This window comes from Chiloscyllium punctatum, chromosome 47, assembly GCF_047496795.1.
Source record: "Chiloscyllium punctatum isolate Juve2018m chromosome 47, sChiPun1.3, whole genome shotgun sequence".
In the NCBI taxonomy this organism is placed as follows: Eukaryota; Metazoa; Chordata; class Chondrichthyes; order Orectolobiformes; family Hemiscylliidae; genus Chiloscyllium; species Chiloscyllium punctatum.
This window is the reverse complement of record NC_092785.1, coordinates 42582496-42592495: the sequence shown is the minus strand read 5'-3', so window position 1 is coordinate 42592495 and position 10000 is coordinate 42582496. Positions and strand designations below refer to the sequence as shown.

General features: G+C 60.4%; 2 protein-coding genes across 2 annotated transcripts in view; both read left to right on the top strand.

Annotated features, from left to right (window-relative positions):
• LOC140468612 (uncharacterized) overlaps positions 1-10000 on the top strand; it is a 1157363-nt gene that overhangs the window by 10974 nt on the left and 1136389 nt on the right. The window lies entirely within an intron of this gene.
• The window catches only part of LOC140468686 (T-cell surface glycoprotein CD3 zeta chain-like), a 684153-nt gene that overhangs the window by 266746 nt on the left and 407407 nt on the right, over positions 1-10000 (top strand). The gene's annotated exons all lie outside the window — the stretch shown is intronic.

The window sequence follows — 10000 nt, the reverse complement described above, 5'->3', positions numbered from 1 at the left end:
GTGTCTCTCTCTCTGCGCTGTGTCTCTCTCTCTGCGCTGTGTCTCTCTCTCTGTGCGCTGTGTCTCTCTCTCTCTGCGCTGTGTCTCTCTCTCTCTGCGCTGTGTCTCTCTCTCTCTGGCTGTGTCTCTCTCTCTCTGCGCTGTGTCTCTCTCTCTCTGCGCTGTGTCTCTCTCTCTCTGCGCTGTGTCTCTCTCTCTCTGCGCTGTGTCTCTCTCTCTCTGCGCTGTGTCTCTCTCTCTCTGCGCTGTGTGTCTCTCTCTCTCTCTCTGCGCTGTGTCTCTCTCTGCGCTGTGTCACTCTCTCTCTCTCTCTCTCTGCGCTGTGTCACTCTCTCGCTCTCTCTCTCTGCGCTGTGTCTCTCTCTCGCTCTCTCTCTGCGCTGTGTCTCTCTCTCGCTCTCTCTCTGCGCTGTGTCTCTCTCTCTCTGCGCTGTGTCTCTCTCTCTCTCTGCGCTGTGTCTCTCTCTCTGCGCTGTGTCTCTCTCTCTCTCTCTCTGCGCTGTGTGTCTCTCTCTCTCTCTCTGCGCTGTGTCTCTCTCTGCGCTGTGTCTCTCTCTGCGCTGTGTCACTCTCTCTCTCTCTCTCTGCGCTGTGTCACTCTCTCGCTCTCTCTCTGCGCTGTGTCTCGCTCTCTCTCTCTGCGCTGTGTCTCGCTCTCTCTCTCTGCGCTGTGTCTCGCTCTCTCTCTCTGCGCTGTGTCTCTCTCTCTCTCTGCGCTGTGTCTCTCTCCCTCTCTGCGCTGTGTCTCTCTCTCTCTCTCTGCGCTGTGTCTCTCTCTCTCTCTCTGCGCTGTGTCTCTCTCTCTCTCTCTGCGCTGTGTCTCTCTCTCTCTCTCTGCGCTGTGTCTCTCTCTCTCTCTCTGCGCTGTGTCTCTCTCTCTCTCTCTGCGCTGTGTCTCTCTCTCTCTCTCTGCGCTGTGTCTCTCTCTCTCTCTGCGCTGTGTCTCTCTCTCTCTCTCTCTCTCTGCGCTGTGTCTCTCTCTCTCTCTCTCTCTCTGCGCTGTGTCTCTCTCTCTCTCTGCGCTGTGTCTCTCTCTCTGCGCTGTGTCTCGCTCTCTCTCTCTCTGCGCTGTGTCTCGCTCTCTCTCTCTCTGCGCTGTGTCTCGCTCTCTCTCTCTCTGCGCTGTGTCTCGCTCTCTCTCTCTCTGCGCTGTGTCTCGCTCTCTCTCTCTCTGCGCTGTGTCTCGCTCTCTCTCTCTCTGCGCTGTGTCTCGCTCTCTCTCTCTCTGCGCTGTGTCTCGCTCTCTCTCTCTCTGCGCTGTGTCTCGCTCTCTCTCTCTCTGCGCTGTGTCTCGCTCTCTCTCTCTCTGCGCTGTGTCTCGCTCTCTCTCTCTCTGCGCTGTGTCTCGCTCTCTCTCTCTCTGCGCTGTGTCTCGCTCTCTCTCTCTCTGCGCTGTGTCTCGCTCTCTCTCTCTCTGCGCTGTGTCTCGCTCTCTCTCTCTCTGCGCTGTGTCTCGCTCTCTCTCTCTCTGCGCTGTGTCTCGCTCTCTCTCTCTCTGCGCTGTGTCTCGCTCTCTCTCTCTCTGCGCTGTGTCTCGCTCTCTCTCTCTCTGCGCTGTGTCTCGCTCTCTCTCTCTCTGCGCTGTGTCTCGCTCTCTCTCTCTCTGCGCTGTGTCTCGCTCTCTCTCTCTCTGCGCTGTGTCTCGCTCTCTCTCTCTCTGCGCTGTGTCTCGCTCTCTCTCTCTCTGCGCTGTGTCTCGCTCTCTCTCTCTCTGCGCTGTGTCTCGCTCTCTCTCTCTCTGCGCTGTGTCTCGCTCTCTCTCTCTCTGCGCTGTGTCTCGCTCTCTCTCTCTCTGCGCTGTGTCTCGCTCTCTCTCTCTCTGCGCTGTGTCTCGCTCTCTCTCTCTCTGCGCTGTGTCTCGCTCTCTCTCTCTCTGCGCTGTGTCTCGCTCTCTCTCTCTCTGCGCTGTGTCTCGCTCTCTCTCTCTCTGCGCTGTGTCTCGCTCTCTCTCTCTCTGCGCGCTCTCTCTCTCTCTGCGCTGTGTCTCGCTCTCTCTCTCTCTGCGCTGTGTCTCGCTCTCCTCTCTCTCTGCGCTGTGTCTCGCTCTCTCTCTCTCTGCGCTGTGTCTCGCTCTCTCTCTCTCTGCGCTGTGTCTCGCTCTCTCTCTCTCTGCGCTGTGTCTCGCTCTCTCTCTCTCTGCGCTGTGTCTCGCTCTCTCTCTCTCTGCGCTGTGTCTCGCTCTCTCTCTCTCTGCGCTGTGTCTCGCTCGCTCTCTCTCTGCGCTGTGTCTCGCTCGCTCTCTCTCTGCGCTGTGTCTCGCTCGCTCTCTCTCTGCGCTGTGTCTCGCTCGCTCTCTCTCTGCGCTGTGTCTCGCTCGCTCTCTCTCTGCGCTGTGTCTCGCTCGCTCTCTCTCTGCGCTGTGTCTCGCTCGCTCTCTCTCTGCGCTGTGTCTCGCTCGCTCTCTCTCTGCGCTGTGTCTCGCTCGCTCTCTCTCTGCGCTGTGTCTCGCTCGCTCTCTCTCTGCGCTGTGTCTCGCTCGCTCTCTCTCTGCGCTGGTGTCTCGCTCGCTCTCTCTCTGCGCTGTGTCTCGCTCGCTCTCTCTCTGCGCTGTGTCTCGCTCGCTCTCTCTCTGCGCTGTGTCTCGCTCGCTCTCTCTCTGCGCTGTGTCTCGCTCGCTCTCTCTCTGCGCTGTGTCTCGCTCGCTCTCTCTCTGCGCTGTGTCTCGCTCGCTCTCTCTCTGCGCTGTGTCTCGCTCGCTCTCTCTCTGCGCTGTGTCTCGCTCGCTCTCTCTCTGCGCTGTGTCTCGCTCGCTCTCTCTCTGCGCTGTGTCTCGCTCGCTCTCTCTCTGCGCTGTGTCTCGCTCGCTCTCTCTCTGCGCTGTGTCTCGCTCGCTCTCTCTCTGCGCTGTGTCTCGCTCGCTCTCTCTCTGCGCTGTGTCTCGCTCGCTCTCTCTCTGCGCTGTGTCTCGCTCGCTCTCTCTCTGCGCTGTGTCTCGCTCGCTCTCTCTCTGCGCTGTGTCCTCGCTCGCTCTCTCTGCGCTGTGTCTCGCTCGCTCTCCTCTCTGCGCTGTGTCTCGCTCGCTCTCTCTCTGCGCTGTGTCTCGCTCGCTCTCTCTCTGGCGCTGTGTCTCGCTCGCTCTCTCTCTGCGCTGTGTCTCGCTCGCTCTCTCTCTGCGCTGTGTCTCGCTCGCTCTCTCTCTGCGCTGTGTCTCGCTCGCTCTCTCTCTGCGCTGTGTCTCGCTCGCTCTCTCTCTGCGCTGTGTCTCGCTCGCTCTCCTCTGCGCTGTGTCTCGCTCGCTCTCTCTCTGCGCTGTGTCTCGCTCGCTCTCTCTCTGCGCTGTGTCTCGCTCGCTCTCTCTCTGCGCTGTGTCTCGCTCGCTCTCTCTCTGCGCTGTGTCTCGCTCGCTCTCTCTCTGCGCTGTGTCTCGCTCGCTCTCTCTCTGCGCTGTGTCTCGCTCGCTCTCTCTCTGCGCTGTGGTCTCGCTCGCTCTCTCTCTGCGCTGTGTCTCGCTCGCTCTCTCTCTGCGCTGTGTCTCGCTCGCTCTCTCTCTGCGCTGTGTCTCGCTCGCTCTCTCTCTGCGCTGTGTCTCGCTCGCTCTCTCTCTGCGCTGTGTCTCGCTCGCTCTCTCTCTGCGCTGTGTCTCGCTCGCTCTCTCTCTGCGCTGTGTCTCGCTCGCTCTCTCTCTGCGCTGTGTCTCGCTCGCTCTCTCTCTGCGCTGTGTCTCGCTCGCTCTCTCTCTGCGCTGTGTCTCGCTCGCTCTCTCTCTGCGCTGTGTCTCGCTCGCTCTCTCTCTGCGCTGTGTCTCGCTCGCTCTCTCTCTGCGCTGTGTCTCGCTCGCTCTCTCTCTGCGCTGTGTCTCGCTCGCTCTCTCTCTGCGCTGTGTCTCGCTCGCTCTCTCTCTGCGCTGTGTCTCGCTCGCTCTCTCTCTGCGCTGTGTCTCGCTCGCTCTCTCTCTGCGCTGTGTCCTCGCTCGCTCTCTCTCTGCGCTGTGTCTCGCTCGCTCTCTCTCTGCGCTGTGTCTCGCTCGCTCTCTCTCTGCGCTGTGTCTCGCTCGCTCTCTCTCTCTGCGCTGTGTCTCGCTCGCTCTCTCTCTGCGCTGTGTCTCGCTCGCTCTCTCTCTGCGCTGTGTCTCGCTCCCTCTCTGCGCTGTGTCTCGCTCCCTCCTCTGCGCTGTGTCTCGCTCCCTCTCTGCGCTGTGTCTCGCTCCCTCTCTGCGCTGTGTCTCGCTCCTCTCTGCGCTGTGTCTCTCGCTCTCTCTCTGCGCTGTGTCTCTCTCTCTCTCTGCGCTGTGTCCTCTCTCTCTCTGCGCTGTGTCTCTCTCTCTCTCTCTCTGCGCTGTGTCTCTCTCTCTCTCTCTCTCTCTGCGCTGTGTCTCTCTCTCTCTCTCTCTCTGCGCTGTGTCTCGCTCCCTCTCCTGCGCTGTGTCTCGCTCCCTCTCTGCGCTGTGTCTCGCTCCCTCTCTGCGCTGTGTCTCGCTCCCTCTCTGCGCTGTGTCTCGCTCCCTCTCTGCGCTGTGTCTCGCTCCCTCTCTGCGCTGTGTCTCGCTCCCTCTCTGCGCTGTGTCTCGCTCCCTCTCTGCGCTGTGTCTCGCCTCCCTCTCTGCGCTGTGTCTCGCTCCCTCTCTGCGCTGTGTCTCGCTCCCTCTCTGCGCTGTGTCTCGCTCCCTCTCTGCGCTGTGTCTCGCTCCCTCTCTGCGCTGTGTCTCGCTCCCTCTCTGCGCTGTGTCTCGCTCCTCTCTGCGCTGTGTCTCGCTCCCTCTCTGCGCTGTGTCTCGCTCCCTCTCTGCGCTGTGTCTCGCTCCTCCTCTGCGCTGTGTCTCGCTCCTCTCTGCGCTGTGTCTCGCTCCCTCTCTGCGCTGTGTCTCGCTCCCTCTCTGCGCTGTGTCTCGCTCCCTCTCTGCGCTGTGTCTCGCTCCCTCTCTGCGCTGTGTCTCGCTCCCTCTCTGCGCTGTGTCTCGCTCCCTCTCTGCGCTTGTCTCGCTCCCTCTCTGCGCTGTGTCCGCTCCCTCTCTGCGCTGTGTCTCGCTCCCTCTCTGCGCTGTGTCTCGCTCCCTCTCTGCGCTGTGTCTCGCTCCCTCTCTGCGCTGTGTCTCGCTCCCTCTCTGCGCTGTGTCTCGCTCCCTCTCTCTGCGCTGTGTCTCTCTCTCTCTCTGCGCTGTGTCTCTCTCTCTCTCTCTCTGCGCTGTGTCTCTCTCTCTCTCTCTCTCTCTGCGCTGTGTCTCTCTCCCTCTCTGCGCTGTGTCCTCTCTCCCTCTCTGCGCTGTGTCTCTCTCTCCTCTCTGCGCTGTGTCTCTCTCCCTCTCTGCGCTGTGTCTCTCTCTCCCTCTCTGCGCTGTGTCTCTCTCTCCCTCTCTGCGCTGTGTCTCTCTCTCCCTCTCTGCGCTGTGTCTCTCTCTCTCTCTCTGCGCTGTGTCTCTCTCTCTCTCTCTGCGCTGTGTCTCTCTCTCTCTCTCTGCGCTGTGTCTCTCTCTCTCTCTGCGCTGTGTCTCTCTCTCTCTCTGCGCTGTGTCTCTCTCTCTCTCTGCGCTGTGTCTCTCTCTCTCTCTCTGCGCTGTGTCTCTCTCTCTCTCTGCGCTGTGTCTCTCTCTCTCTCTGCGCTGTGTCTCTCTCTCTCTCTGCGCTGTGTCTCTCTCTCTCTCTGCGCTGTGTCTCTCTCTCTCTCTGCGCTGTGTGTCTCTCTCTCTCTGCGCTGTGTCTCTCTCTCTCTCTGCGCTGTGTCTCTCTCTCTCTCTGCGCTGTGTCTCTCTCTCTCTCTGCGCTGTGTCTCTCTCTCTCTCTGCGCTGTGTCTCTCTCTCTCTCTGCGCTGTGTCTCTCTCTCTCTCTGCGCTGTGTCTCTCTCTCTCTCTGCGCTGTGTCTCTCTCTCTCTCTGCGCTGTGTCTCTCTCTCTCTCTGCGCTGTGTCTCTCTCTCTCTCTCTGCGCTGTGTCTCTCTCTCTCTCTGCGCTGTGTCTCTCTCTCTCTCTGCGCTGTGTCTCTCTCTCTCTCTGCGCTGTGTCTCTCTCTCTCTCTGCGCTGTGTCTCTCTCTCTCTCTGCGCTGTGTCTCTCTCTCTCTCTCTGCGCTGTGTCTCTCTCTCTGCGCTGTGTCTCTCTCTCTCTCTCTGCGCTGTGTCTCTCTCTCTCTCTCTCTCTCTGCGCTGTGTCTCTCTCTCTCTCTGCGCTGTGTCTCTCTCTCTCTGCGCTGTGTCTCTCTCTCTCTCTCTCTGCGCTGTGTCTCTCTCTCTCTCTCTATCTCTGCGCTGTGTCACTCTCTCGCTCTCACTCTGCGCTGTGTCTCTCTCTCTCTCTCTCTCTGCGCTGTGTCTCTCTCTCTCTCTGCGCTGTGTCTCTCTCTCTCTCTCTCTGCGCTGTGTGTCTCTCTCTCTCTGCGCTGTGTCTCTCTCTGCGCTGTGTCACTCTCTCTCTCTCTCTCTGCGCTGTGTCACTCTCTCTCTCTCTCTGCGCTGTGTCTCGCTCTCTCTCTCTGCGCTGTGTCTCGCTCTCTCTCTCTGCGCTGTGTCTCGCTCTCTCTCTCTGCGCTGTGTCTCGCTCTCTCTCTCTGCGCTGTGTCTCGCTCTCTCTCTCTCTGCGCTGTGTCTCGTCTCTCTCTCTCTGCGCTGTGTCTCGCTCTCTCTCTCTTGCGCTGTGTCTCGCTCTCTCTCTCTCTGCGCTGTGTCTCGCTCTCTCTCTCTTGCGCTGTGTCTCGCTCTCTCTCTCTCTGCGCTGTGTCTCGCTCTCTCTCTCTCTGCGCTGTGTCTCGCTCTCTCTCTCTCTGCGCTGTGTCTCGCTCTCTCTCTCTCTGCGCTGTGTCTCGCTCTCTCTCTCTCTGCGCTGTGTCTCGCTCTCTCTCTCTCTGCGCTGTGTCTCGCTCTCTCTCTCTCTGCGCTGTGTCTCGCTCTCTCTCTCTCTGCGCTGTGTCTCGCTCTCTCTCTCTCTGCGCTGTGTCTCGCTCTCTCTCTCTCTGCGCTGTGTCTCGCTCTCTCTCTCTCTGCGCTGTGTCTCGCTCTCTCTCTCTCTGCGCTGTGTCTCGCTCTCTCTCTCTCTGCGCTGTGTCTCGCTCTCTCTCTCTCTGCGCTGTCTCTCGCTCTCTCGCTCTCTGCGCTGTCTCTCGCTCTCTCGCTCTCTGCGCTGTCTCTCCTCTCTCTCGCTTCTCTCGCTCTCTCTCTCTGCGCTGTCTCTCGCTCTCTCGCTCTCTGCGCTGTCTCTCGCTCTCTCGCTCTCTGCGCTGTCTCTCGCTCTCTCGCTCTCTGCGCTGTCTCTCGCTCTCTCTCTCTCTGCGCTGTCTCTCGCTCTCTCGCTCTCTGCGCTGTCTCTCGCTCTCTCGCTCTCTGCGCTGTCTCTCGCTCTCTCGCTCTCTGCGCTGTCTCTCGCTCTCTCGCTCTCTGCGCTGTCTCTCGCTCTCTCTCTCTCTGCGCTGTCTCTCGCTCTCTCTCTCTGCGCTGTCTCTCGCTCTCTCTCTCTCTGCGCTGTCTCTCGCTCTCTCTCTCTCTGCGCTGTCTCTCGCTCTCTCTCTCTGCGCTGTCTCTCGCTCTCTCTCTCTCTGCGCTGTCTCTCGCTCTCTCTCTCTCTGCGCTGTCTCTCGCTCTCTCTCTCTCTGCGCTGTCTCTCGCTCTCTCTCTCTCTCTCTGCGCTGTCTCTCGCTCTCTCTCTCTCTGCGCTGTCTCTCGCTCTCTCTCTCTCTGCGCTGTGTCTCTCGCTCTCTCTCTCTCTGCGCTGTGTCTCTCGCTCTCTCTCTCTGCGCTGTGTCTCTCGCTCTCTCTCTGCGCTGTGTCTCGCTCTCTCTCTCTGCGCTGTGTCTCGCTCTCTCTGCGCTGTGTCTCTCGCTCTCTCTGCGCTGTGTCTCTCGCTCTCTCTGCGCTGTGTCTCTCGCTCTCTCTGCGCTGTGTCTCTCGCTCTCTCTCTGCGCTGTGTGTCTCTCTCTCTCTCTCTGCGCTGTGTCTCGCTCTCTCTCTGCGCTGTGTCTCTCGCTCTCTCTGCGCTGTGTCTCTCGCTCTCTCTGCGCTGTGTCTCTCGCTCTCTCTGCGCTGTGTCTCTCGCTCTCTCTGCGCTGTGTCTCTCGCTCTCTCTGCGCTGTGTCTCTCTCTCTCTCTGCGCTGTGTCCTCTCGCTCTCTCTGCGCTGTGTCTCTCGCTCTCTCTGCGCTGTGTCTCTCGCTCTCTCTGCGCTGTGTCTCTCGCTCTCTCTGCGCTGTGTCTCTCGCTCTCTCTGCGCTGTGTCTCTCGCTCTCTCTGCGCTGTGTCTCTCGCTCTCTCTGCGCTGTGTCTCTCGCTCTCTCTGCGCTGTGTCTCTCTCTCTCTCTCTGCGCTGTGTCTCTCTCTCTCTCTCTGCGCTGTGTCTCTCGCTCTCTCTGCGCTGTGTCTCTCGCTCTCTCTCTGCGCTGTGTCTCTCGCTCTCTCTCTGCGCTGTGTCTCGCTCTCTCTCTGCGCTGTGTCTCTCGCTCTCTCTGCGCTGTGTCTCTCGCTCTCTCTGCGCTGTGTCTCTCGCTCTCTCTGCGCTGTGTCTCTCGCTCTCTCTGCGCTGTGTCTCTCGCTCTCTCTGCGCTGTGTCTCTCGCTCTCTCTGCGCTGTGTCTCTCGCTCTCTCTGCGCTGTCTGTCTCTCGCTCTCTCTGCGCTGTCTGTCTCTCGCTCTCTCTGCGCTGTCTGTCTCTCGCTCTCTCTGCGCTGTCTGTCTCTCTCGGCTCTCTCTCTCTGCGCTGTCTGTCTCTCGCTCTCTCTGCGCTGTCTGTCTCTCGCTCTCTCTGCGCTGTCTGTCTCTCGCTCTCTCTGCGCTGTCTGTCTCTCGCTCTCTCTGCGCTGTCTGTCTCTCGCTCTCTCTGCGCTGTCTGTCTCTCGCTCTCTCTGCGCTGTCTGTCTCTCGCTCTCCTCTGCGCTGTCTGTCTCTCGCTCTCTCTGCGCTGTCTGTCTCTCGCTCTCTGCGCTGCTGTCTCTCGCTCTCTCTGCGCTGTCTGTCTCTCGCTCTCTCTGCGCTGTCTGTCTCTCGCTCTCTCTGCGCTGTCTGTCTCTCGCTCTCTCTGCGCTGTCTGTCTCTCGCTCTCTCTGCGCTGTCTGTCTCTCGCTCTCTCTGCGCTGTCTGTCTCTCGCTCTCTCTGCGCTGCTGTCTCTCGCTCTCTCGGCGCTGTCTGTCTCTCGCTCTCTCGGCGCTGTCTGTCTCTCGCTCTCTCGGCGCTGTCTGTCTCTCGCTCTCTCGGCGCTGTCTGTCTCTCGCTCTCTCGGCGCTGTCTGTCTCTCGCTCTCTCGGCGCTGTCTGTCTCTCGCTCTCTCGGCGCTGTCTGTCTCTCGCTCTCTCGGCGCTGTCTGTCTCTCGCTCTCTCGGCGCTGTCTGTCTCTCGCTCTCTCGGCGCTGTCTGTCTCTCGCTCTCTCTGCGCTGTCTGTCTCTCGCTCTCTCGGCGCTGTCTGTCTCTCGCTCTCTCTGCGCTGTCTGTCTCTCGCTCTCTCGGCGCTGTCTGTCTCTCCTCTCTCGGCGCTGTCTGTCTCTCGCTCTCTCGGCGCTGTCTGTCTCTCGCTCTCTCGGCGCTGTCTGTCTCTCGCTCTCTCGGCGCTGTCTGTCTCTCGCTCTCTCGGCGCGCTGTCTCTCGCTCTCTCGCGCTGTCTGTCTCTCGCTCTCTCGGCGCTGTCTGTCTCTCGCTCTCTCTGCGCTGTCTGTCTCTCGCTCTCTCTGCGCTGTCTGTCTCTCGCTCTCTCTGCGCTGTCTGTCTCTCGCTCTCTCTGCGCTGTCTGTCTCTCGCTCTCTCTGCGCTGTCTGTCTCTCCCTCTCTCTGCGCTGTCTGTCTCTCCTCTCTCTGCGCTGTCTGTCTCTCCCTCTCTCTGCGCTGTCTGTCTCTCCCTCTCTCTGCGCTGTCTGTCTCTCGCTCTCTCTGCGCTGTCTGTCTCTCGCTCTCTCTGCGCTGTCTGTCTCTCCCTCTCTCTGCGCTGTCTGTCTCTCGCTCTCTCTGCGCTGTCTGTCTCTCTCGGCTCTCTCTGCGCTGTCTGTCTCTCCCTCTCTCTGCGCTGTCTGTCTCTCCTCTCTCTCTGCGCTGGTCTGTCTCTCCCTCTCTCTGCGCTGTCTGTCTCTCCCTCTCTCTGCGCTGTCTGTCTCTCCCCTCT